Source organism: Pinus tabuliformis, chromosome 3_2 (genome assembly GCF_031772625.1).
Source record: "Pinus tabuliformis cultivar Carrire ecotype Pingquan chromosome 3_2, CPIR1, whole genome shotgun sequence".
NCBI lineage: Eukaryota > Viridiplantae > Streptophyta > Pinopsida > Pinales > Pinaceae > Pinus > Pinus tabuliformis.
In genome coordinates this window covers 1,261,583,527-1,261,609,443 of record NC_142302.1, presented here as the reverse complement: position 1 = coordinate 1,261,609,443, position 25,917 = coordinate 1,261,583,527, and the positions used below count along the sequence as shown (strand labels likewise).

General features: G+C 38.0%; 1 long non-coding RNA gene across 1 annotated transcript; it reads left to right on the top strand.

Annotated features, from left to right (window-relative positions):
- The first annotated feature begins 24,789 nt into the window (after positions 1-24,789).
- LOC149185325 (uncharacterized) lies at positions 24,790-25,618 on the top strand. Its single transcript, XR_016257834.1, has 2 exons — positions 24,790-25,385; positions 25,457-25,618. It is a non-coding gene; the product is annotated as an uncharacterized LOC149185325 (long non-coding RNA).
- The last annotated feature ends 299 nt before the right edge of the window (positions 25,619-25,917 follow it).

The following is a 25,917-nucleotide window of genomic DNA, read 5'->3' as shown; positions in this document are numbered from 1 at the left end:
GACTATAATTTGTCCTATTCCCTGAATGAAATATGGGGTCTTGAGGGGGAACTGAGTCACTACTATAGGAAATATATTAGTCCTATAACAAAGTGCTCATTTCCAACAAGCCCTTGAATGATATTTTTTATTTATTTATTTACAACTCCAGAGTTGAAGATCAAGCCACCCTGAGGCATCATGAGGCCATCCCTAAAGCTTAAAAGGTCACATCGTCCCTAAAGAGAATATATAAGGTCATCTATCCACTCCAGCAACAACAAATCAAACACTAGAAGGAGACTTGCATGGAAGACAAATTTCATCAGTCGACTACATCAGTATGTTGTGAAGACCTATGCATAAACAAACAAAGAAATTCAGCAACTCCAGGGTCTGATTGATTGATCATTAGTAGCAGCAAACTGCATGCGTCTCCAACACTTCGACATCATAGGTAGGCTTAGGTATGACAAACCTCACCACTTCCCTATGCACATAATGGTAAAACAATGTATTTAATGACTGAGAATGGATTTTTTATGGGCTAGAGGTGGCCAGTAAACTTGGCCACCTTTGATTAGTAAAATAGAGTTCACTCGGCCACCCATGCACGTGGAAAAGTAAAATTAAGTGGATTGATGATTATGAGGAGTGGGAAAAATAGTTAAAAAAGGGAAATTTGTGCAAGATCCAAGTCACCAAAGCGCTCTAAGCCATTACCAAAAAAGGGAATAAAAGTACGAGGCTTGATTCCAATTGCACAATTGCTCATTTCTAGAAAAAAGTTGGAGAGAGCCACCAAGATATTGAAGGACGAGCTAGATGCTACCTAATTTTTCCTAGGGTGCCATCGAGCTACTATAGGTCGCATTGTAGGTGATACAAGAGGTGCTATAGGAGGATCTAATTTGCTACAGGAGCACATAAAATAAGCTATAGGGATAGACTAAGGGGAGAAGGGGATCCAAAAAAACCAGAAGTTTTCCTCAAACCCTCATGCACATGAAAGATTCATCTTGTGTTATAGCTCTGATACCACTTGTTATAGATCTGATCTGAAAATATAAGATAATAGAAATAAACCCAAGAATAACAAGATCTGAATATAGAAATGCTTCACTTTATTAATCAAACTCTTAAGGTAGGGCAACACCATACATTCACTCCTTAAGGAAGGAGAATACTCTACAAGCCATATGCCTGTTCATACAATATTCCTTCACATCTCTCAATGGGGAGTCTCTAGCCTCTATATAGGCCTCATACATACAATACCATGGGTCATTACCATGGTTCCCTCAATACCATCTATCTAATACCATGGGCTTATTACGTTATTGCTAACTACTTGTGGTCCCTTACATGATACAGGTTAACCACCTTATTTATTACTATGGCCCATCCCATTATTACATTACTCCCTTGGGTACCTCCCTTTGTACCCCATATTATCCCCCCCAGGTATACTACATTCCACCCCCCTTAACATGTTTCATCCCCGAAACATGTGAAGAACACAAATAATAAGATCTACTCAAAAGAGTGGTCCACTGGTACCATGCACGTGCATCTAGCCATCCCAGAGAAAGGTGAACCATCGATCTAGCTGGTGCCTCGCTCGCTTGAGATGGAAGCTGACCGTCGCAGCTCTTCTGTGTGGATCGTCGCTCCTCTCTATCTATCATGCCAAGGTTGTTGTCCTTGTGGCTAATTTGTTGCCATCTTGTTGGTTGTTTTCTTGCGGGGTGATGTGGGTGGTGATATGTTGAAGTTTTAACCCACGGTGTCTTTTTCTTTAATTCACCACCTAATGGAGCCTGATTGGTAGTTGGTACATGTTGTGGTGTATTTTGTTGTTGTTTATCTTCTAATATTACTTCAACCACTGATTCCTCATATAATGTATCTGTACTTGTAACATTTTCTGCTTCAGCCTCCTTGGACTCTACCTATACCTGGTTTGATGTTTGTGTTTGGTTGTCGACCATCAAGGGCTCATCATCTAATGTGTCAGTCCCTGGAACATCTTCTGCTTGGGTCTTAGTGGAAATATCCTGCAATGTAATTTTCTTCTTTTTATACTAGAGCTTCAGGAATTTCTTCTGCACATTAATATTGACAGTACCCACAGATTCCATCCAAAGATATCCCAAAAAAACATCCATGTTATCCATATCTGAAGTATAAAAGTCACAATGCAACACATACTTATCCATAGAAAGCTTCAAATATTTATAAACTTGAACATCCCCATTATCAACCTGTGTGTTTTCACTGTTTTTGGCTGGAACTTGCAATTTTTTTGCCAAATTAACATTGATAAAATTATGCTTGCAGCTAGGATTTATAGACACAATCATCTTCTCCTTCTGAATCAATCCATGAACCTGCAATAAGGAGACACCCGTAGAAAATAACCCCTTACGTGTCTCATTCTCCTTTTTTCTAGCACGAGACCATTTGTCTAAAAGGACTCTTTCAAATTTTGCATCTGAAAGTTTGGTCAACTACTTGTTGTCAAGTGAGAACCACCATTTGCCAGCCTCAGCTTTGAAACTAAGCGACACTGAACTCTTCCAAAGTGTCCCATATGTGAACTTTTGTCTCTGTATGAATTCTTCAATAGTAGGGCTATCATCTTTCCCTATAAAATTAAGATCTGCCATGAAGAGTGTTTTGAAAAAAATTCACTTACTTGGCAAAAATTTGAAATGGCCACAATTCTGTCAACATTGCTCAAAATCCCTATTATGACCTATTTCCAGAAATGGAACAGCCATTATGCATCTTCTCATGTGGTACAAATCCCGATCTAGGCACTAGAATTTCAGATACGTGTTGCAACTCTCCTGTCGTCACCAAAAATTCTGAAAAAAAAAGAGATGATTTTAAATCAGTGATATCTCCCTCATACGGACTCCGATTCGACTGATTTTTTTTTTGAATTTGGGTATTTTTTCACAAGAAATCTAGATCTGCAATTATATTTTTCAGATTTTGCACCAGAACGTACATATCTTCTCCTCAAACTCGCCATCCAAGAAATGTCTGGAACAACACTGATTTTTAAATCAACGAGATCTCCTTCATCCAGACTCCGATTCGGCCGAATTTTTTTTTTTAACTGGGGTATTTTTCGTCAAAATCCCAGATCTACAATTAGATTTTGTAGATTTTGCCCCAAAACATACAGATCTGATCTGCAAATTCGTCGCCCCGAAAAATGTCTGCAACACCACTGATTTTTAGATCAGTAATATCTCCTTCATCCGGACTCCGATTTGGCCGATTTTTTTTTTTGAACTTGGGTATTTTTTCACAAAGAATCCAGATCTGTAATTAGATTTTGCATATTTTTCCCCAAAATGTACAGGGCTGATTTTCAAACTCGCCGCCCCATAAAGTTCCTGCAAAAAATTAAAAAAAAACTCCACTTTTGCCCAAGAAAGTGCTCCGATACCACTTGTTATAGCTCTGATACCACTTGTTATAGATCTGATCTGAAAATATAAGATAATAGAAATAAACCCAAGAATAACAAGATCTGAATATAGAAATGCTTCACTTTATTAATCAAACCCTTAAGGTAGGGCAACACCATACATTCACTCCTTAAGGAAGGAGAACACTCCACAAGCCATATGCCTGTTCATACAATATTTCTTTACATCTCTCAATGGGGAGTCTCTAGCCTCTATATAGGCCTCATACATACAATACCATGGGTCATTACCATGGTTCCCTCAATACCATCTATCTAATATCATGGGCTTATTACGTTATTACTAACTACTTGTGGTCCCTTACATGATACAGGTTAACCACCTTATTTATTACTATGGCCCATCCCATTATTACATTATTCCCTTGGGTACCTCCCTTTGTACCCCATATTATCCCCTCTAGGTATACTACATCTTGGAAAGGGTAAGTGGCCTCCTCCCTCTCTAATTTCCATAAAATTGCATGAAGAATTCAGCTTAAATTGGGTACATCAATTTGTGTATGTCAACATCAATTTGTGTATATAAAATTTGTGTATGTCAACATCAATTGTAATTTTCCAACCATTCCACATCTCACTCTATATAAAAAAAAAATCCATTTTGTTTCTCACCCATATGACATTTTATCAAATTTGGAGCAGCATCTCATATATGACTACAAATTTTTGAGGTGACGACCCTCTTCTGCACTTTAAAAAAATAAAAAGTAGTACCTTCTCTAAAATTTATCAATGGTCTGTTGTTGAACCTCATTGATAGGTGAACACCATTTTACCTCCAATGTGGGCTTGGGCATTGTCACACGGAATGAGTCGATAATGCGGACACAACCGACCTCCCTAGTGGAGTCGCCATTTTGTCAGGCGGATAAGTTGTTCTTGCGGACAAGACCGACCTCCCTAGTATCTAATGATATCTAGCGACAAACAAACCAAACAAATTCTATCTTTCTCTAAATATGCAATTTATAAATAAAGGCAAACAAGTGATTTAGGCCTACCTTGGGTCCAGTGCAAGTTTGTAGAAGCCACGCTCCGTTGATCCAAATGAGCTCCCTTGTAAAGAATCTACATACACAAACAAGCACACACATTAAATAGCACCTGAAAAGCCAATATAATAAAGCATACTTATCATGATGATCAAGGAATTCATGAAACAAATCACATAAGACAATTTGTTGAGAAAAATGAATCTGATTGTATTAACTTTAATCAAAGAAGAACTTTACAACCTGTGCCTTGATGCTGTACAAGCTCCTCCCAGGGTCCAGCAAGAAGTCTCCTCTACTTTGACAAGTTTCACTCTCTTCCTAATGAAGCCAAAAGGTATGTAATCTCTCCTCTCAAGCTTAACTAGGAAGTCTCAATTCCACCAGCATTTACCCTAAAAAATGTTCAGCTTCTAACCTCCCTAGCAACCAGCCCAATGCCTGTATTTATAGTGCAATGGAGGGAAGTTACTAGGTCCTCCTTCAAAGGGATAAAGCCCTCCTTCAAAGGGATAGCTCCTTTAGTCAAGGGATTAGCTCCTTCTCTTTTGGGATGCATGAACCACCTCAGAGCGAACCATCCATGTCAAAATTCCTTCTAGAATCATCTAGAATTAACCCAAAGTGAGTTTTTTAAGATAAACTTGTGCCTTTTTGACTTTCACAGGGGTCCGCACCCACACCTTTACAGACAGAGCGGGCAGGTCCGCAGGTAACACGAACAAAGGGTGCGGGACCGCAGGTAATAGTGAGAGAAAGTGCAGAACCAGAGCTTTATTGATTTTTAATGTCTTTCTCTCATTTTCAAAGCTTGACATGAAGAGCTGAGGTCTGAGACTTGCTTAGGAGGACAGTATAAGTGATGATAGACTCATATTGACTGCAAATAGTCATGGTGACGATATTTTTGTGTAACAGGCATTTTATACTTATATTTTCTCTTTCAATTTGATATGTCTGGGTTTTATATTTTCAGGTCAGTAAAGAAAAACAAAAGGCAAGCTTAGCTTAAATGTTTCTTGAAACTTGACAAGTGTGAGGTAATTTTTTAAAATTAATTTCAAGCTAAACTGAACTTTTGATATTACTTCATTGTTTGATATTTAACGACACAATGATGAATGTAGGTGAAATTTTCTTGTAAATGATTTTTTTTTGTTCTTCCAAAAAAAAAAAAAAAAACTAGAATGTCACTCCCTCATTATAAGCTAAATATTCTTAATATTGTTATTATAGTATATAGAAAACCATTTTTGAAATTGTTAAAAAAAAGTACAACATGTATCAATAAAATTTAATATTTATGATCTAGCTTTGAAAAGAGATTGAAATGGGTGTAGTGATTTTAGATATTAAAAATTGTTCCTCAGTTACTTTGAACCACTTGGATGATTCCCAAAAACTTATTATGTTATTTCCATAATGGCTATATCAAGTCTGTGTATGTCAGCATCAAATATAATCTTCCAACCATCCGACATCTCACTCTATATCAAAAAAAATTCCCACATTGTCTATCACCCATATAACATTTTATCAACTTGGGAGTAATATCTCATATATGCCTAAAAATTGTTGAGTTAGTGATTCTCTTTTGCACTTTAAACTAGGATCTCATATGAACCAATAGTTCTCATCCTCCAATTGAATTGCAACAACAATGTCTTGAGTCATAACAACAACCCTTCATTTCCTTATATTACAATAATCCTTGGGATTATAAACACAAATTGATGTTGATTTAGTGATGAACATGTATTTCAAAACCTTTGGCATTACATCCTCCCATCACATGTCTACTCATGTTTTCATGGTATTTTTTATAATAAATATTACTAGGTACTCAAGTGGAAATATATTTTCAATTATACAAAGTTGTTTTTATATAATCACACACCATCATTATGAGAGAAGCAAAGATTAGCCTAGACTTGAATTTTATTCATTTCAATGTTTTCATTAGTTAATTTTTATTTTTCTAGCAACCATGTTTCCCTCCTCCTTTTCACACATATGCATTGACTAATTACAATTGTGACTAGTCATGCTTGATATGTGGTTGAGTGTCATCATATTTATTTATGCTACCATGTCATAAAAATGGATGCAATATTCTTCATTGTTGATATATTAACACTACCTTGTCATACAAAGGAATGTAATATTTAGGCTAATAGGCATTTCTTTTGAATCAGTTCTCTTACCCTTTCTTCTACCTTTTGCCTTAATTTGACATATGTTACGTGATTTAATTATCCTGCACCATTGGTTTATGCGCTGATGTGGCTTGAAAGTTAGACCACTACTCTTGACTATTTAAAGAAACAATCACTGGGTCATTGGTTTATGTGATGATTGTTCCTTGAAAGTTACGCCAATACTCTAAAATATTTACAGAAGTAATTATGTCATAGTTTTAATTATTATTTACAGTATTTTCCCGACTGGAAAACCAATATGCAGGTTCATGGAGGATTATGAATTCTAGGTTCTCGACAGGAAAAACCAGTATGCAAGTTCATGGAAGATTATGAAGTCCAGAGTTCACAGTTTTCTTACTTGCATTGTATTGGGATTCCTTGCATGTATAAGCAACTAAATATGAAGGTTTCCATCGAAAGACTGGAGAAGACTTGCGATGCATGGAAGATTTCTGAGCTTATTGGGGGCTCGATTGATCCTGCGAGATTGACAACTAAGGCTATGGGAACATGGATTCACACCCTTCTTTGCTTGCATTGTTCCTATCCAAAGAGCCCAAGTAGAAAACAATGGAATTCTTGCTCTCAAGGATGGGCTTCAGATACCAACAGAACTGAGTTATGAAAATTTATCTCTGGAAAATTTAATTACTTTTTGAATTTATGACATAGTTCTTAAAAACTAGGAGGTAAAAATTATGGTGATATCATCCATGGGAAAACAAAATAGTAGAAAATATTATTTGTTAAATCACTTCTCAGGGTCTCTTTTGGATGTGGCAAGTGGAAGGTGTACTGATGGAGTGTGAATGACTGCGAGAGCAGCAAAAAATTGCATCTTTGTCATGATGGAATTTGAAATGCATCTATGTCATGCTAGACTGGGTAGTTTTGAGTAGATAGAGAAAGAAGATATGCTCCTATCAGTTCTAAATGAACCTATAAACAATGTAACAATCTTCAACAACTAGACTTGTCACTCACAGTATAGTTGCACAAGAGTCATGATTTGTCTTAGACTTTCCTGTCTTAGACTCTCAACAAGGAGAAACATTTTGGCATGGATATGGGTGATTGTAAAAGCCTATCATTCTGGATACGAAGCAATTAAGAAATGCAAATTGTGTGCAGAGTGACTGTTAACAGTTCCCTTGTAGAAGATGGAAACAAGGATACATTTCTCTAGCTCAACTCAAGCATTATTTTACAATTACCATACAATTTCAAACCAAGATTATTAGTAGAGTGCTTGAATCTGCAGGTGGCTATTAATTCTTTAATATAGACTGGATGAATGGATCAGAGTTTCTCCCCAACTATTTAATGGGAGGTTTTTCCACACTGAGTGACTTCAAGTTACCTTCATACTTCCGAAAACCATTTCCACCAGTTTGCTTCCAATCACTGTATGATTTCAAAGAAAAAATGTAGTTCATAACTTTCGCCGACGATCCTCCCTGAAAGAAATCTCAAGTAAGATATGCATACAAAGGATAAACTGAGGCAATCGATTCATTGCTTGCAAGATTTAGGCCTTCTTCCAGTGAACCGTTTAAGGTAAAACCATAGTAAAAGTGTGTGAGGTGACTGATTTGATCAACTTTCCCCCTTAACATTATGGTGTGTAGAAAGTAGGCATGTTTATTCACTTGTAGAAACTCTTACCTTTTCCAAATCAGACACTTCGAAGGTTGGGAGGTTCAGCTCTTGAACAGCAACAAGGAATTTCCTACATTTTTAAAATATTGATAAGCCAAGAGAGGTACTCCGTCAGAAGAAGGTAATGCAAGAGTCAAACTCTTCACCTCCTGGGACGAAAAACAAAAGCACATCCACATCATTTCATAGCGAAAATATTACTGATTGAAAATTAACAAAGGAATTGCTTATTTAGGCCGATTGTTCTTTCTTTACTACTTTTCAGTTTTTTACAAAGGTTATGCACAAAGGTTACCTTGTGTGTAATATTTTGTAAACCCACTATTGACATTCAAGCATCGGATTTAAGGCCATATCAAACCTCCTCTTATGTAACTCTAATTCTGATAAATAAATATTTTCCTTTACGGTGAAAATGTAAAAAAAAATGGCAAGAATGACATAGACCAAATTGTTGTGTTATTGCAAAACCAAACTCCATAATGTTGTCAACAAGTAGACTAATTAACAACTAAAATTTTAATTGCAAACATGTCAGTCACCTAAGATTTAGGTTGAGTGGTGATTCATCACTTACATAGACATAATCTATTGGGTTGTGATTCATAGCCATATTTTGCATGTTCTTTATCATGGATATGCATAAGTAATTAGATTTAATTAAAAGAGTTTAAGAGAAATATAGGTAGGATATGCTTATTGATTTACATTTCAATGTGTGTTAACAATCATGCGTTATCACAAATAAAACATTTAATTTCATTAATTAAAATGAATTGGGACTCTAACAAAAATATTTATTTAACCACTATAATATTTTCCAAAGAATATCTCCCAATATTCATTTGAACATCCTAAAAATAATTCAATTCAAACATCTTGTCCAAAAAAAGTAGTTGGAACAAAGAGTAAAGGCCATCAAAGGTAAGGCCACTCAATTTCTATCTTTTCATTGTATTATTATTTATTTTATTATCTATAGGACAAAGATTCATGATGGGACCAACTCAAAACTCCGCACGGTTCTGCACAGCAAAGATTTTAATTAACACAATATTATGTTAATCACTGATTAAATGATTAAACAATGATTAATTTGTGGGTTAAGCAGCTGTAGTTTGTGACTTAACTTCAAATGTTTCTGGACTTTCGTAAGGTGGAAATTATGACTGTATTTATTATTTCTGTACTGGCGCCTTGGTTTGCATTTCCCGCTCCTCGGTCCTTGCCAAAACCCTTCCCCCTACTGTTGCTCGGTCATTTCTGCTCTTCGTTTCCTTAGTGCCGAGGATTTGCTCTGGTAATTCTTATGTTGCCTTTGTATGATGCTATGCTGCAATTATGTGCGCGTCGGTCAGGGGCTACTCTGCCTGAGAGTAAGGCACCTGCATTTACCTGGGTGAATTGTGGTCTCGGCTCCTTGTGCACAGGATGGTAATTCTGTTCGTCTGTATGAGTATATGATTATATTTCTCGTGCAGCTGCTTGACTTATCTTTACTCCACGGTTATGGTTTGTCCAGAGGTCGTCTTGCTTGGTTAAACTCAGTGGTATTGTGCATGCATTCAGGTTGCAAGCGGTGGCACTCTTCCGTTTTCGACTTCACTTCAGGTAACTTCATCCATCCATGATTTACTCAGTTCCCTTTATTGTTCTGTCTCTAACTAAACTCACTCCTTTGTCTCAGTTGGTATTCGAGTTTTGTGGCTTAATGGCCTACGGTCTGTCTGCGCTGCGAACCCTCCAGGTAAAGGAAAGAATCTCTCTCTGCGTCTGCACTTATTCGCTACTTTCTCCTTTCATGGTCGACAACTATGCTCACAATCTTGTCCTGGTTCTCTTGCAGGTTGGGGGTTTGCTAATGGGCATGCCTGGTGTAGTCACCTCGGCTTTTACTTTGTAGGCTCTGTCACTGCCATCAATTTCGTTTTTAAAATTAGGGCCTGTAGGTTCTGATGGTCCGGTTTCCTCAATACTTGTTCCTTGATGTCCCTCTGCTGTAGTCAAATGTCCTGGGTCGATTCGATGTAGTCTCTCTTGTCTTTCACTACTTGGTATCTTTAAATTTGTATACAATGGAAGCCATCCCAAAACCCTCGTCTAGGGTTTGTTGGTCGTTAGGCTTTGTGACTTCTTGTAGGGTTATATTCGGACACTATTATGTATATACAAGCATTTCATTTTATAATGGAAAGAAATTACAAAAAATTCGTTTGCTTTGAGTTACCTTTGTTCTAAATGTGGTTTCTCGACTGTTATTTCTCTCGTTCTGGTTTGTAATCCCTCGAACTGTGCCTGGTTATCTTGATTATGGTTTTTGTCCGTTAATGACCAGCTTTTGTGCCGAGAGTTCTTGTGCGGTTTCCTTGACTTCTTTTAATTATTTTAAGGAGGAAAACGATAGAACTATGCCTGCACTATGGTTATTACTCATAGTTACTTCAACGACTAGAAAGCATAGATAGACATACCATTGTTTGTTGAGATGGAAGGATTCAAAAACAAAAAAGTATTCTCTGTCTTTTATGACTATGTGCATATGCTCATTTCGTTCGAACTGCTTGCAATTGTTCTTGTATGTTTTGGTCATGGTCTCTCTTAATGGGTTACCAATCCTCATTCTGGAAATTCGCGTATAGTCCTTGTTGTTTGAGTTCTGTTCCTTTAGAAAAGAAAATAAAAGAGAAATTTTGCATGCACCATGTTATCACTGAAAATATTTCAAAGGAAAAGGAGAGCAGAAATCTTCATCAAATTCAAGCAAGGCAGCCAGCAGTCAAGAAGAAAGACAGAGCTTTGAGGAGGATAAGGAGAAATTTTGAAACTAGCTACGAATCCAAGTTTTCGTAGCGCAGATAGTGTAAAAATCCTATTTTGCGCTACGAAATCAGTGTTTTCGCAGCGCGCTGCGAAACCCCTGTAGCAGCCTGTTTCAGCTGAAGAAACTCTGTTTTCTGCTTTTACTAGTCAATTTCTAAAAGCTTTCCTGAGCAGCTGAGAACTTAATTTTTCAAACTGAAAGAGGCTTTTCTTGCTAACATGCTGCAATACAAAAACCTCTTTCAGTTTCTTCAAATTCGTTCTGAGGTGGGAGGAATTTATGGTTAAACTTGCGCTACGAAACTGCAGAAAGTCAAGCTTTGTCTACTGGTTTTAGTAGTGTTTTTCAAAATCAGTTTCTGGTCACATGAAAGGATATCTTGGAATTCTGAAGGAGGTTTCTCTTCATAACATGTCCCGATACAATAACCTATCTTACTTTATTCGTATGTGTTTTCAGTTGGGAGATAAAAAGCTTTCATTGAGACCCTAATTTCAGAAAACAGATTTTTCCCTGTTTGCCACGTGTTTTTCAAGGACAGTTTCTGGATAGCTGGAGAAATATTTTCAAAAACCAGGAGAGGTTTTTGTTCTGGACAACATGGGCTACAAAAACCTCCGTCAGTTTCGTAAAATGTGTCATGGATGAAGAGATAAAGGCTCTGCAATTTTCAAGGATCTAACCCTAAAAACAGGGAAACATGTTCCCTAATTTCTAGGGTTTCTCATCAGCAGTTGGGTGACCACGTGGGAGGCTTCATCAAATTCGACCTCATGGAGTGTTAGGTCTCAAAGAATGCTTTAAATGTTTAGATAATTTTGTTGTAATCATAATAAGGAGTTACACTCCTAGTTGTATTTGGTCTCTAGGACTACTAGTTAGTTGTCAAATACATTTAATGGTTTGTTTTATGGTTAGAATAGGTGTCACTGATGGAAAATTCGAATTCTCTTGAGGAGGGATGAGGGAATCCTAATTGTAAATGCTTTATAAAGAGAAAGTGGTCAAATTAGCAAAGGGTTGGAGACTTTTTGGCTCAACTGCTGCTCTATGTGCAGACTGTGTACATTTTTAGCCTAATGCAGAATTTCTACTTAGACAACTCAAGATTCATGAAGAGTTCTTGTATGTTCTTGTTTTGATGGCATCTTCCAATACTTACATTGCAGTGAGGTTTACTTATGATACTCAGAATTCATCAATGATGCTCTGACTTCCTTCATAGATAAACTAACTGTGTTTCACTGTTTTATATTTGCTTTCTGCACTTGAACTCTATAATGCCTTGACTTCCATGCTAGGTAGAATGTTTTGGCTTCACTACTCAGGATTCAAATAGGGTTTTTAATGTCCTATTGTCTCATGGCTTTCCTCTTTCACTTACTTGTAGTGGTATGAATACATGTTACTTAGAATTCATCAATGATGCTCTAACTTCCTTCATGTATTTATAAACTGTGTTTCCTTGCATTGTATCTTTGTTTTGTTGTTGTATAAAAACCCTCTATGCCCTGACTTCATGTTAAGCTGATCTTGCTGTGGTACTGAACATACTTTTGACTCCATAGCCCAATGGTAGCCAACCTTCATCTTTCAACCTATAAACATATACAATCACAACCATAGAGTTAGCCATCTATCTTATTCTTTAATCAAAATCATTAACCCTTTTGAGAGAGCCCTCTCAGGCTGAGGAGGCTAAGCCTCAGCCAAAAGTTTGGTTTGAAATAGTTACTCAAAGTCTTCCTGATCAGCAGCCTATCAGGAGCATGATTTTGTGATAACATTTTGGTGCGTCTGCCGGGAGCCTGAAGTCTATTCATTCCCGAAATTTAGAGGCTGAACTTCTGAAGGTAGCAGGAGCTCAGACATCTTTTTGAGGCTGCAAAACTACCTTGGCGACTCCACACATCGAATAAGAAATTGGAAGGTGACTCCACTGCTAGAAGATCAGTAGCTTGATGAAGTTTCAAAATGAGTTCCACTACAAGAATGAATGCCAGGTATGCTCCTATGAATCGGTCTCATATCCCTGGTTTTCCAAATCCTATGCCAAAGGTTGATTGGTTAGAGGATCTTCCGATATTCAAAGATGAAAAGAAGGACAATGCTGCTCTTCATTTGGTTAGGTTTCATATGCATGTACGCAGTCTTAAGGTTCACTTTCCTGAGGATTGTCTCATGAGGATGTTTATGGCCACTTTAGAAGGAAAAGCATGGTCTTGGTATAAAAGTTTGGAAAATGGTTCATTATCTTCTCTTGCTGATTTCCATGATGTGTTCTATGACACGTATAAAGAATGTCATCCTTCCTTATTGTTGCTCGAAGATTGTTGTAGACATTCTTTAAATCTCATTCAGTACTTGGAGGATTGTTATGATGATGATGAGTTTATGGATGAAGAAATTTTAGAGGCTCTTCATAACAATGCATTTCAGCACCAAGAAGAAAGTACAACATCTCATGAAATGCAACATGAAGATCAGCAGGGGTTTACTTATGAAAACCATGTTCAATCCTCTGATATTGATGTAGAGATGCAGCAGACTTGTCAGTCTTCAGATCATTATCAAAATGAACATGATTACAAACACCAAGAAGAAATGTTGGAAGAAATTTTTTATGACCCTCAGGCAGAGGAAAAGATTGTTCATTTTTGTAATTTCTTGCAGCAGCTTATACCAAAGAATGATGATAATAATGAGGAAAATTCCATTGTTTGTTGGAATGATTCAGAAAAGCAGTTGGATAGCTTGTCAAATAGAAAATTGGATAGCACATCAAAGGGGTCTTGTATGGTTGAGAATCAGTTGTCTAAAGAGATAGAATGTTATGATGATTATCAAACTAACCATGTGTTTTTTGACCCTATAGCTGACTACATGGAAAAGATTTACTGTTCAGGCTTCCAATTATATGTTCATCTTGAAGAACAGTTGCACCTCATGCTTCCTTGGTTATTTCAGTATCTGGTTTATTTATGCTTCAAGCACAGTAAGGAGATCCAAGTTTCAGATCAGATTGATGATTGGCTTCATTGGAAGTTTCATGTTCCTTGAGCTACAATTGGAGCTTGCAGCTGATAGGGTAGGTAGGTAGGAAAGTGCAACTAAGCTCAAGGTGACTGAGCATTTTTATTTTTCAGTAGATATAGACTTCTTTCTCCTACAGTGATCATCAAGCTTAAGCCTGAGGTGAAGGCCCAAGGAACTTAAAGAAGATGTTTGTCAAATAAATTTTTGTTCATGATAAGAGGATAAGGCACTGGAACTGCAGGTTCTTAGTGTACCACAAGGGCACACTATCCCAAGTGGAGCCACTGTTATCACTGAAAATATTTCAAAGGAAAAGGAGAGCAGAAATCTTCATCAAATTCAAGCAAGGCAGCCATCAGTCAAGAAGAAAGACAGAGCTTTGAGGAGGATAAGGAGAAATTTTGAAACTAGCTATGAATCCAAGTTTTCGTAGCGTAGACAGTGTAAAAATCCTGTTTTGCGCTACGAAATCAGTGTTTTCGCAGCGCGCTGCGAAACCCCTGTAGCAGCCTGTTTCAGCTGAAGAAACTCTGTTTTCTGCTTTTACTAGTCAATTTCTAAACGCTTTCCTGAGCAGCTGAGAACTTAATTTTTCAAAATGAAAGAGGCTTTTCTTCCTAACGTTCTGCACTACAAAAACCTCTTTCAGTTTCTTCAAATTCGTTCTTAGGTGGGAGGAATTTATGTTTAAACCTGCGCTACGAAACTGCAGAAAGTCAAGCTTTGTCTACTCGTTTTAGTAGTGTTTTTCAAAATCAGTTTCTGGTCACATGAAAGGATATCTTGGAATTATGAAGGAGGTTTCTCTTCATAACATGTCCAGCTACAATAACCTATCTTACTTTATTCTTATGTGTTTTCAGTTGGGAGATAAAAAGATTTCATTGAGACCCTAATTTCAGAAAACAGATTTTTCCCTGTTTTCCACGTGTTTTTCAAGGACAGTTTCTGGACAGCTGGAGAAATATTTTCAAAAACCAGGAGAGGTTTTTGTTCTAGACAACATGGGCTACAAAAACCTCCTTCGGTTTCGTAAAATGTGTCATGGATGAAGAGATAAAGGCTCTGCAATTTTCAAGGATCTAACCCTAAAAACAGGGAAACATGTTCCCTAATTTCTAGGGTTTCTCATCAGCAGTTGGGTGACCACGTGGGAGGCTTCATCAAATTCGACCTCATGAAGTGTTAGGTGTCAAATAATTCTTTAAATGTTTAGATAAGTTTGTTGTAATCATAATAAGGAGTTACACTCCTAGTTGTATTTGGTCTCTAGGACTACTAGTTAGTTGTCAAATACATTTAATGGTTTGTTTTATGGTTAGAATAGGTGTCACTGATGGAAAATTCGAATTCTCTTGAGGAGGGATGAGGGAATCCTAATTGTAAATGCTTTATAAAGAGCAAGAGGTCAAATTAGCAAAGGGTTGGAGACTTTTTGGCTCAACTGCTGCTCTATGTGCAGACTGTGTACATTTTTAGCCTAATGCAGAATTTCTACTTAGACAACTCAAGATTCATGAAGAGTTCTTGTATGTTCTTGTTTTGATGGCATCTTCCAATACTTACATTGCAGTGAGGTTTACTTATGATACTCAGAATTCATCAATGATGCTCTGACTTCCTTCATAGATAAACTAACTATGTTTCACTGTTTTATATTTGCTTTCTGCACTTGAACTCTATAATGCCTTGACTTCCATGCTAGGTAGAATGTTTTGGCTTCACTACTCAGGATTCAAAGAGGGTTCTTAATGTCCTATTGTCTCATGGCTTTCCTCTTTCACTTACTTGCAGTGGTGTGAATACATGTTACTTAGAATTCATCAATGATGCTCTAACTTCCTTCATGTATTTATAAACTGTGTTTCCTTGCATTGTATCTTTGTTTTGTTGTTGTATAAAAACCCTCTATGCCCTGACTTCATGTTAAGATGATCTTGCTGTGGTACTGAACATACTTTGACTCCATAGCCCAATGGTAGCCAACCTTCATCTTTCAACCTATAAACATATACAATCACAAACCATAGAGTTAGCCATCTATCTTATTCTTTAATCAAAATCATTAACCCTTTTGAGAGAGCCCTCTCAGGCTGAGGAGGCTAAGCCTCAGCCAAAATTTTGGTTTGAAATAGTTACTCAAAGTCTTCCTGATCAGCAGCCTATCAGGAGCATGATTTTGTGATAACACACCATATGGCTATTCTGGTTGTTCAATGATTAGGAAGCAATAAAGAAATATTAAGATGGCTGCTACAGATGGATTCGAATGAATAAAAATTGTCTGCTCTCTTTTTATTATTGATGCTTGTATGATGAACCTTTTGAATGATTTACAATCTTACCTTTATAATTTTTGTTCACAGTTGCCTAAACTATGTGTAGTTACTTTCAGTTTCTATTCTATTAGTTATGAAACTGCTTATGCACTTGGTTCTACTTGTATTACAAGATTTCATACTTGATATGTTTGTCGTTTTCCTTAAATGAAAGAAACAGTTATATAACTATTGTTTATTAAAGACAGACAAGACAGTGACCCTAACTGAAACTGAAATTTAAAAAACAAATTCCTACCTTCTACTTTGACTTTTTAAACATAAAGAAACCAATCATTGTTAAAACCTTCCACCTTGGCAGAGACCAACATCTGGTCATGGTGCACTAGCTGGATGCTCCTGCATCAGGCTCCCGGGGTAAAAAGAAATCATGACTCCAGTCCATGAGCTTCTCGACTGAAGAACCCGCCTGCTCTATTTGCCTGGCATGAAGCCATGAACTATCCTCAATAGGATGGTTCTTCCACTTGACCAAATATTGTAGATACTCCTTCGACCGAGTTCGTTTGGCCACCTGAGTGTTGAGGATTCTCTCGATCTCGGGAGGCTGAATGTAAGGCATTTGTCTCATCCAAGTTTCACTTCCATCTTGGGTGTCCCATGTAGGCCGTGTGGTTCTATCTTCTTCTTCTGGGTTAGCAATGTAGGGAAACAGGTTTGCTACATTGAAGATGGGCGAAACGGCTATCCCTGGTGGCAGTTGTATCTCATAGGCATTCACTGAAAATTTCTGGAGAACTTTGCGGGACCTATCTTCTTGTACTTCAACTTGTTGTACAAACCTATAGGGAAGCGTTCGTTGTGCAAATGCACGAGGACTTCATCTCCCATATTAAACTGCACTTCCCTTCGTTTCAAATCTGCTTGTTGTTTATATTTTTGGTTGCTGTCCTGCAATTTAATTTTCACCTTCTCATGCAAATCTTTCATTGCGTTAGCAAAATCTTCCCCATATGCATTTCGCCTTTCTTGTTGTCCTAGATCTCAAAACTCATGCACTCCATGAGGATGCATGCCATACAAGATCTGAAAAGGACTGCAACCCGTGCTGTGATTGGGCAAGTCATTATAAGTGAACTCTGCATGGGCAAGTACTCGATCCCACATTCACGAATTCTCACCAATCAAGCTTTGTAGCAGGTTCCCCAGACTTCTGTTTACCACCTCTATTTGTCCGTTGGTCTGCGGGTAATAAGCATAACTGTAACTCAATTGCGTGTCCATCTTCTTCCACAGGGTGCACCAAAAGTGACCTGTGAACTTCACATCCCTATCAGAAAGAATAGATTTAGGCAAACCATGTAGCCTAACAATCTTTGTAAAGAACAAGTGGGCCGCGTGAGTGGCATCGCTGGTTTTTCTGCAAGGGATGAATGTGCCATCTTCGAAAACCGGTCCACTACTACCATCACCGAGTCATAACCCCGTTGTTTCCTTGGTAGACCCAAGACGAAGTCCAAGCTGACTAAGTCCCATGGTCTACTTGGAACAGGCAATGGTGTATAAAGTCCTGTGTTTTGACTGTGACCTTTTGCTAACTGGCACACTTTACATCTAGTCACAAATCATTGTACATCCTTTCGCATTTTTGGCCAAAAGTAAAAATGTTGAGCTACTCTAGTGTCTTGTCTATGCCGAAATGTCCAGCTAGACCTCCACTGTGCTTCTGCTGAATAATATTCTCTCTCATCGAGCAGTCAGGAATGCGTAGTTGTCCTCCTCTAAATAGTAGTTTCTCCTGCAAGTTATAGTCCAACCATGGACTATTGTCTCTCACCAAAGGATTCTATCACGCTTCGTAAGCCTCCTTAAAATCTGTGTCAGCCTGATATAAATCTTTCAAGTGCTCAAAACCCAACACTTGTACAGTACTCTCCTGCAAGAGTAAGGCCCTCCTACTCAATGCATCTGCCACCTTTCTTGGCCTGACCGCTAATGTGTTTCAACACAAAGGTGAAACTCTGCAAATATTCCACTCACTTGGCATGTTTGTGATTCAGCTTGTGCTGTTGCATCACATACTGCAGTGCAGAATTATCCGAGAACAAAACAAATTCATTCCCCAGCAAATAGTGTCTCCAATGCTTCAGTGCTTGGACGACAGCATAGAATTCCTTATCATAGGATGAATATTTCTGCCTGCTTTCATTCAACTTCTCGCTGGAAAATGCAACAAGTTTATCCTCCTCGCTAAGTACAGCTCCAATAGCCGTATCGCTTGCATCACAACGAACCTGAAAAATCTTTTTAAAATCTGGCAATCTCAGGATCGGTCTCTCTATGATCTTCTTCTTTAGTAGCTAAAAACTCCTTTCTGCTGCATCAGTCCATCAAAAAGTTTGACTAGCCTTTTTGATAGTGTCCAACATAGGTGCACAGATTTCACTAAAGTTTCTTATAAATTTCCTGTAAAAACTCGCCAGCCCATGAAAACTACGTACCTCAAATAAGCTTTTTGGGGATGGCCAATTGACTATCGCTGCAATCTTCTCCGGATCCATCTTTAGCTCATTTTCTACTATTACGAAGCCCAAATAAATCAACTCTTTTTGCAGAAAAGTACACTTTCAAATTTATCAGCAGCTTATTCTACTGCAATTTTTCTAGCACTTTTCGAACATGTCGAAAGTGTTCCTCCCTTATCTTGCTGAAAATTAGTATGTCGTCCATGTACACTATCACAAACTTCCTGATGTATTCTTTCAACATTTCATTCATTAACCACATAAAGGTACTAGGTGCATTGCTCAGTCTGAATGGCATGACCAGCCACTTATACAGTCCCTCGTTAGTCTTGAAGGACGTCTTCCACTCATCCCCCTCTCGAATTCAAATATAATGATACCCACTTTTAAAATCAATCTTAGAAAAATATAATGCCCCACTTAGGCAATCCATCCTGTCGTCCATCCGTGGTAGTGGAAATCTATACCGGATGGTGATCTTGTTGATGGCCCTCGAGTCTGTGCACATCTACCATTCTCCTCCTTTCTTGGGAGCGAGAACCGTTGGAACTACGCAAGGGCTCAAACTCTCCCTTATCAACCCTTTGTCTAGCAGTTCCTACACCTGTTTTCTAATCTCCTCATTGTCTTTGGGGCTCATCTGATATGCTGCCTTATTTGGAAACTTGCTCCGGGTATGAAGTCAATATGATGACTTATGCTTCTTTTGGGGGGCAGTGTATCTGGCAAGTCATCCACCACTATATCGGTAAACTCCTGCAACATCTGTTGAATTTCTGTGGGCAAATCTGACACCTCTGTGTGTAGCAGTATTGTCTTTGCTCTTCTTACAACAGCATAGCTCACCTCGTTGTCCTCAACTTGTTTCACAAACTGTTTTCCACTCATTACCAATGCTCTTGTCTCACTTGTCCCCACTGTCTCTTCATCTTTGATGGGCACAAGCATATGCTTGATCCCATCTTTGACAAACTTATAATAGTTTGTCTTCCCGTCATGTACCACCTTCCTGTCATACTGCCATGGCCTGCCTAGCAGTATGTGACATACATCCATCGGCATTATGTCACAAATGACCTTATCCTTATATCTACCGATATGAAACTCCACTTCGCATTGCTCATCTACCAGTAACTGATGGCCTTTTTGCAACCATGAAACTTTGTAAGGAGTGGGGTGTTTCAACTTCTTCAACCCCAACTTTTCCACCATCTCTGTGGCCACCAAATTATCTATAATTCCACTGTCGATAATCAACTTACAGCACTTACCATGTGACTTACAAATCATCCCAAAAAAAGCTTTCCGCTGAGTTTTTTCAGTTGTTTCTTTGGCTGGTTTCAGCAACACCTTGTTCAAAACTAGGGCTTCCCCTGTTTCTGGTGCATTTTTTGCTTCTTGGGGAGGTGCCTCTGCTTCTTCTGGTTGTGCGACATACACACCCCTCTGTCCAGCTTGTTCTGCCTCAGGGCATTCAAACGATCTGTGTCCCCACTTGTGACACCTGTAACATTGATAACCAGCTCCTCTACCTCGGTCATTTCCCTGCCTCGCTGATATGGCCTACCACCTCTTGTGTTGTCACCTTTTTTTGTTGTTCTGGAAGCTTTAGAACTGCTGCCTTCTTCATTACTGCTAGCAGTTCGCCCTTTGTGATAAGACTGTCCTCTTCCTCTGCCGGTTCCCCATCCTCTCCTGGCATTTTGTTTTCTGGCAATTTTCTCTTCTGCTTTCATAGCACTCTGATATGCTTCTTCAATGTTTTTCGGAGAAAGAATACTACTTTCATCTAAGATTTCTAACCTTAAACAATTTACATACCTGGCTGTTTTCTCTCGGGTGTCCTCTGTATAACCAGCCCTTAATCTCACCCAATAAAACTCTTCAATGTACTCCCTTACTGTCATCCCTTTCTGTTTCAGATTCTGCACTTGCCTGTGTAGTGCAATCTGGTAATCCTTAGGCAGAAATCTACCTTTCAACTTGGCCACCATCCTGGACCATTTCTTGATCGACAACTTGTTCAACTTCCTTCTCTCTGTTTGGACACTATCCCATCACAGGGCTACATGTCCCTTCAATTTTGTCGCAGCGAACTTGACTCTACAGTCTTCACTGACCTCTTCACACTCGAAATACTTATCCAGCTCACTGATCCAGTCCAACAGAACCTCTGTGGACAAGCTACCGTCATAATTTGGGAATTCTGGTTTGGGTTTGCTACTTGCTAATAAGACTGACCTCAACAGCCTCATTTCCAGTCCCTCTTCATCTGATCCATCTGTTGTCGCTACAGCTTCTTCTTCGCTATCATCACCTACCTCTGGATCCCTTCTTCTCCCTGCTTCAACTGCCACCAAACGGGCAGTAAGAATCTTGATCTCCTCTCTCAGTCCCTCCTCTGCTATCCTTTGAACACCTCTTCCACGACCTCGCCTTCCTACCTCCATTTCTCTAGCCAATTCCAAATCCTACTTTGATACCACTATGATGGGAACAGCCAAAAACTCCGCATGGTTCCGCACAACAAAGATTTTAATTAACACAGTATTATGTTAATCACTGATTAAATGATTAAACAATGATTAATTTGTGGGTTAAGCAGCTATGGTTTGTGGTTTAACTTCGGATGTTTCTGGACTTTGGTAAGGTGGAAATTATGACTGTATTTATTATTTCTGTACTGGCGCCTTGGTTTGCGTTTCCCGCTCCTCGATCCTTGCCAAAACCCTTCCCCCTACTATTGCTCGGTCATTTCTGGTCTTCGTTTCCTGAGTGCCAAGGGTTTTCTCTAGTAATTCTTATGCTGCCTTTGTATGATGCTATGTTGCAATTATGTGTGCGCCGGTTAGGGGCTACTCTGCCTGAGAGTAAGGCACCTACATTTACCTAGTTGACTTGTGGTCTTGGCTCCTTGTGCACAGGACGGTAATTTTGTTTGTCTGTATGACTATATGTTTATATTTCTCATGTAGCTGCTTGACTTATCTTTACTCCACGGTTATGGTTTGTCCAGAGGTCGTTTTTCTTGGTTAAACTCAGTGGTATTGTGCATGCATTCAGGTTGCAAGCGGTGGCACTCTTCCATTTTTGACTTCACTTCAGGTAACTTCATCCATCCATGATTTACTATGTTCCCTTTATTGTTCTATCTCTAACTAAACTCGCTCCTTTGTCTCAGTCAGTATCCGAGTTTTGTGGCTTAATGGCCTGCACTCTGTCTGCACTGCGAACCCTCCAGGTAAAGGAAAGAATCTCTCTCTGCATCTGCACTTATTCGCTACTTTCTCCTTTCATGGTCGACAACTATGCTCACAATCTTGTCCTGGTTCTCTTGCAGGTTGGGAGTTTGCTAATGGGCGTGCCTAGCGTAATCACCCTGGCTTTTACTTGGTAGGCTCTGTCTCCCTCATCAATTTCATTTTTAAAATTAGGGAATGTAGGTTCTGATGGTCCGGTTTCCTCAATACTTGTTCGTTGATGTCCCTCTGCTGTAATCAAGTGTCCTGGGTCGATTCGATGTAGTCTCTCTTGTGTTTCGCTACTTGGTATCTGTAAATTTATATACAATGGAAGCCATCCCAAAACCCTTGTCTAGGGTTTGTTGGTCGTTAGGCTTTGTGACTACTTATAGGGTTATATTAGGACACTGTTATGTATATACAAGCATTTCATTTTATAATGGAAAGAAATTACAGAGAATTCATTTTCTTTGAGTTACCTCTGTTCTAAATGTGGTTGCTCGACTGTTATTTCTCTCGTTCTAGTTTGTACTCCATTGAACTGTGCCTTGTTATCTTGATTATGGTTTTTGTCCGTTAATGACCAGCTTTTGTGCCAGGAGTTCTTGTGTGGTTTCCTTGACTGCTTTTAATTATTTTAAAGAGGAAAACGATAGAACTATGCCTGCACTATGGTTGTTACTCGTAGTTACTTCAATGACTAGAAAGCATAGATAGACATACCAGTGTTTGTTCAGATGGACGGATTCGAAAATGAAAAAGTATTCTCTGTCTTTTATGACTGTATGCATATGCTCATTTCGCTCGAACTGCTTGCAATTGTTCTTGTCTATTTCAGTCGTGGTCTCTCTTAATGGGTTACCAACCCTCGTTCTGGAAATTCGCTTACAATCCTTGTTGTTTGAGTTTTGTTCCTTTAGAAAAGAAAATAAAAGAGAAAGTCTGCATGCACCATATGGCTATTCTGGTTGTTCAATGATTAGGAAACAATAAAGAAATATTAAGATGGATGCTATAGATGGATTCGAATGAATAAAAATTGTCTGCTCTCTTTTTATTACTAATGCTTGTATGTTGAACCTTTTGAATGATTTACAATCTTACCTTTATACTTTTTGTTCACAGTTGCCTAAACTGTGTGTAGTTACTTTCAGTTTCTATTCTATTAGTTATGCAATTGCTTATGCATTCAGTTCTACTTGTATTACAAGATTTCATACTTGACATGTTTGTTGTTTTCCCTAAATGAAAGAAACAGTTATATAACTATTGTTTATTAAAGACAGACAAGATAGTGACCCTAATTGAAACTGAAATTAAAAAAAACAAATTCCTACCTTCTACTTTGACTTTTTAAACATAAAGAAACCAATCATTGTTAAAACCTTCCACCTTGGAGGAGACCAACACCCGGTCATGGTGCCCTAGCTGGATGCTCCTGCATCAATTCGTATATTTTAAGTGGAGAATATCTAATAAGATATAATGGTTATATCTTTTTAAGTCAAACATACAATATTGACAAACCTGATTAGAAATTTAAAGGATCTCAATCAATAAGAGATAAGAGATCCATTTATTGCATTGACTCTCATTTTTTTTTTATAAACAACAACACTAAATCATTTCAAAATACAAGTGAGTGGTTAATTTATGTATTGTAATATCATCCATTATAATAGTTTTCCATTAATCTAATTAGGTAAATGAGTTAAGATTTTTATTTATTTGAGGAAGCTACTCTATATTCTCAAATTGATGGTGCTATGTTCATATTGACAAGTATAATTTCACTGTAAAGTTAATCAATTAATGGGTCTAGATTGCAGTTTTTATGAACTTGTGGAAGTGGTTTCATAGTTTGAGCAATTTAATTGTTTTCTTTTAATTAATTGGTGTTGTATTACTCCTTGAAAAGTTGATAATATTAAGATGATAAAATTTAAAAATGTTAGATCAAATGTGCATGTGTTGTTAAAATTACTACAATTTAACAATTTTACCCTCATCTCTTTGCTCCTTTTAGATAATTGCTAGTCTTCATCATTGACATGTTTTCAATACCTAACTTTTAATTAACCAAATAAATTGATTATAATTTTTGACATTATATAAGCATGTTGAAATAAAAGTTACTTAAATATTTAATTACAAGAAACATGTCACCTTTATTATTGAACCATGTTAACCGATTTAAAAAAAAAACAAAAAACAAAAAACAAAAACAAAAACTTTTTACCTCTTTTCGCTAGTTAAACAATTTAAACTTAAAAACACGTACGTAAATAACACACCATGTCCATGGAATATATACATAAAAACGAATAATAATAAAATTAATAATTACGCCGTAAGGCGTTCCTATGGGAAGGACTCCCCTCCAGTGCCACTCTGTACCTTTCTGCGCCATTGATTTCGTTGTTAGACGATAGAATTAATATTCACCGTCTGATTCAAAGTGCTCCATTCATTATCCCTGGCAGCGCATGGCATCTGGCCGCGGCGCAAGAAAAGAGCGTTTATCCCCACATAGAGACATCTGCATGCTCTGCTAGCCTTAATAACCCCGTCCACTTGGCAACCAATCCTTGGGATCAACATGCCCATTTATATTCTTATCAGGTTCTTGGATCGTATGGCTAGGAGGGCGCCGAATAGGTGATCGAGTAACTAACATAGCATCATGTGTCATTTGCTCTGTTTTATTTTGGTATCGATGACTTCGGTGATGAAGGGTGAAACCCTAGGGTTTGAACTTCTGCGAACCACGGCGTCCTTCCTCGATGTAGGCGTGCAATTGGGCCGAATCCACTTGCCTTCTATTTCAATTCTTAACTGGTTAGGTCATTTTTGCATACCTGTTTCACTTTTCACGGCATATTTTGGTCTTTGAAGTTACTGTAACACTCATGGTTTGGTTTGCATGCCTAGGATTCCATTTTTCCGTGGCAATGGTGCATTTGCTTTCATATCAAATTTTTTCTCAAGGTGGCTACAAGATACGCCCCTTCTCCTGGGAGGGAAGTGCATAACCTCTCATAAAGCATTTAAGTCTGCCGAGGATCCTTCCAAAGGGTTCTAATGTTTTCATGGTACTCATGAACATGGAACAAAATGTCCAAGCGACTACCATTCCTCCACACGTAAGCATCTTCTTTTTGCTAAGGTTGGAAGATTCTTTATCAGCGGTTGATAATAAATGTTTAATGTGCAGGTAAGTGCTTTTCCTCCGTGGGCTCGCTTCTATAGGTTTCAACCCACTGTCAGGGTTTTGATGAGGTTCTTTCTTCATATTCATGTGTATAGACTTGCATGTGACTCTGCTAGAATTCTCCAAACAATACCGGAGTTGGGGTTTTTCTAGTTATTGATTGTATCAATTGGCCTTCTTAACCTACTAAATTGTGAATTCTTTAAATAAACCCTCGACACTGTTGAGAGGAGTTTACTGTAATGTTATGTTGTTACGGTTTTTTTTAGAACTGTTCAGTACCTTCGCTTTGTTTAGTTGCGACTTCTTGTGGTAATGGTCTTCATTTGCTCCATGTGTCGGATGGTTATAAATCGTTACAGTTCTGTAGTTTCACACTATTTCATTATGTTTAAAGTTCTTCTTTTATTACTTGCGTTGTTTAAGTAATGCTTAATATTGGTTCCACTTCTATTTCATTATGT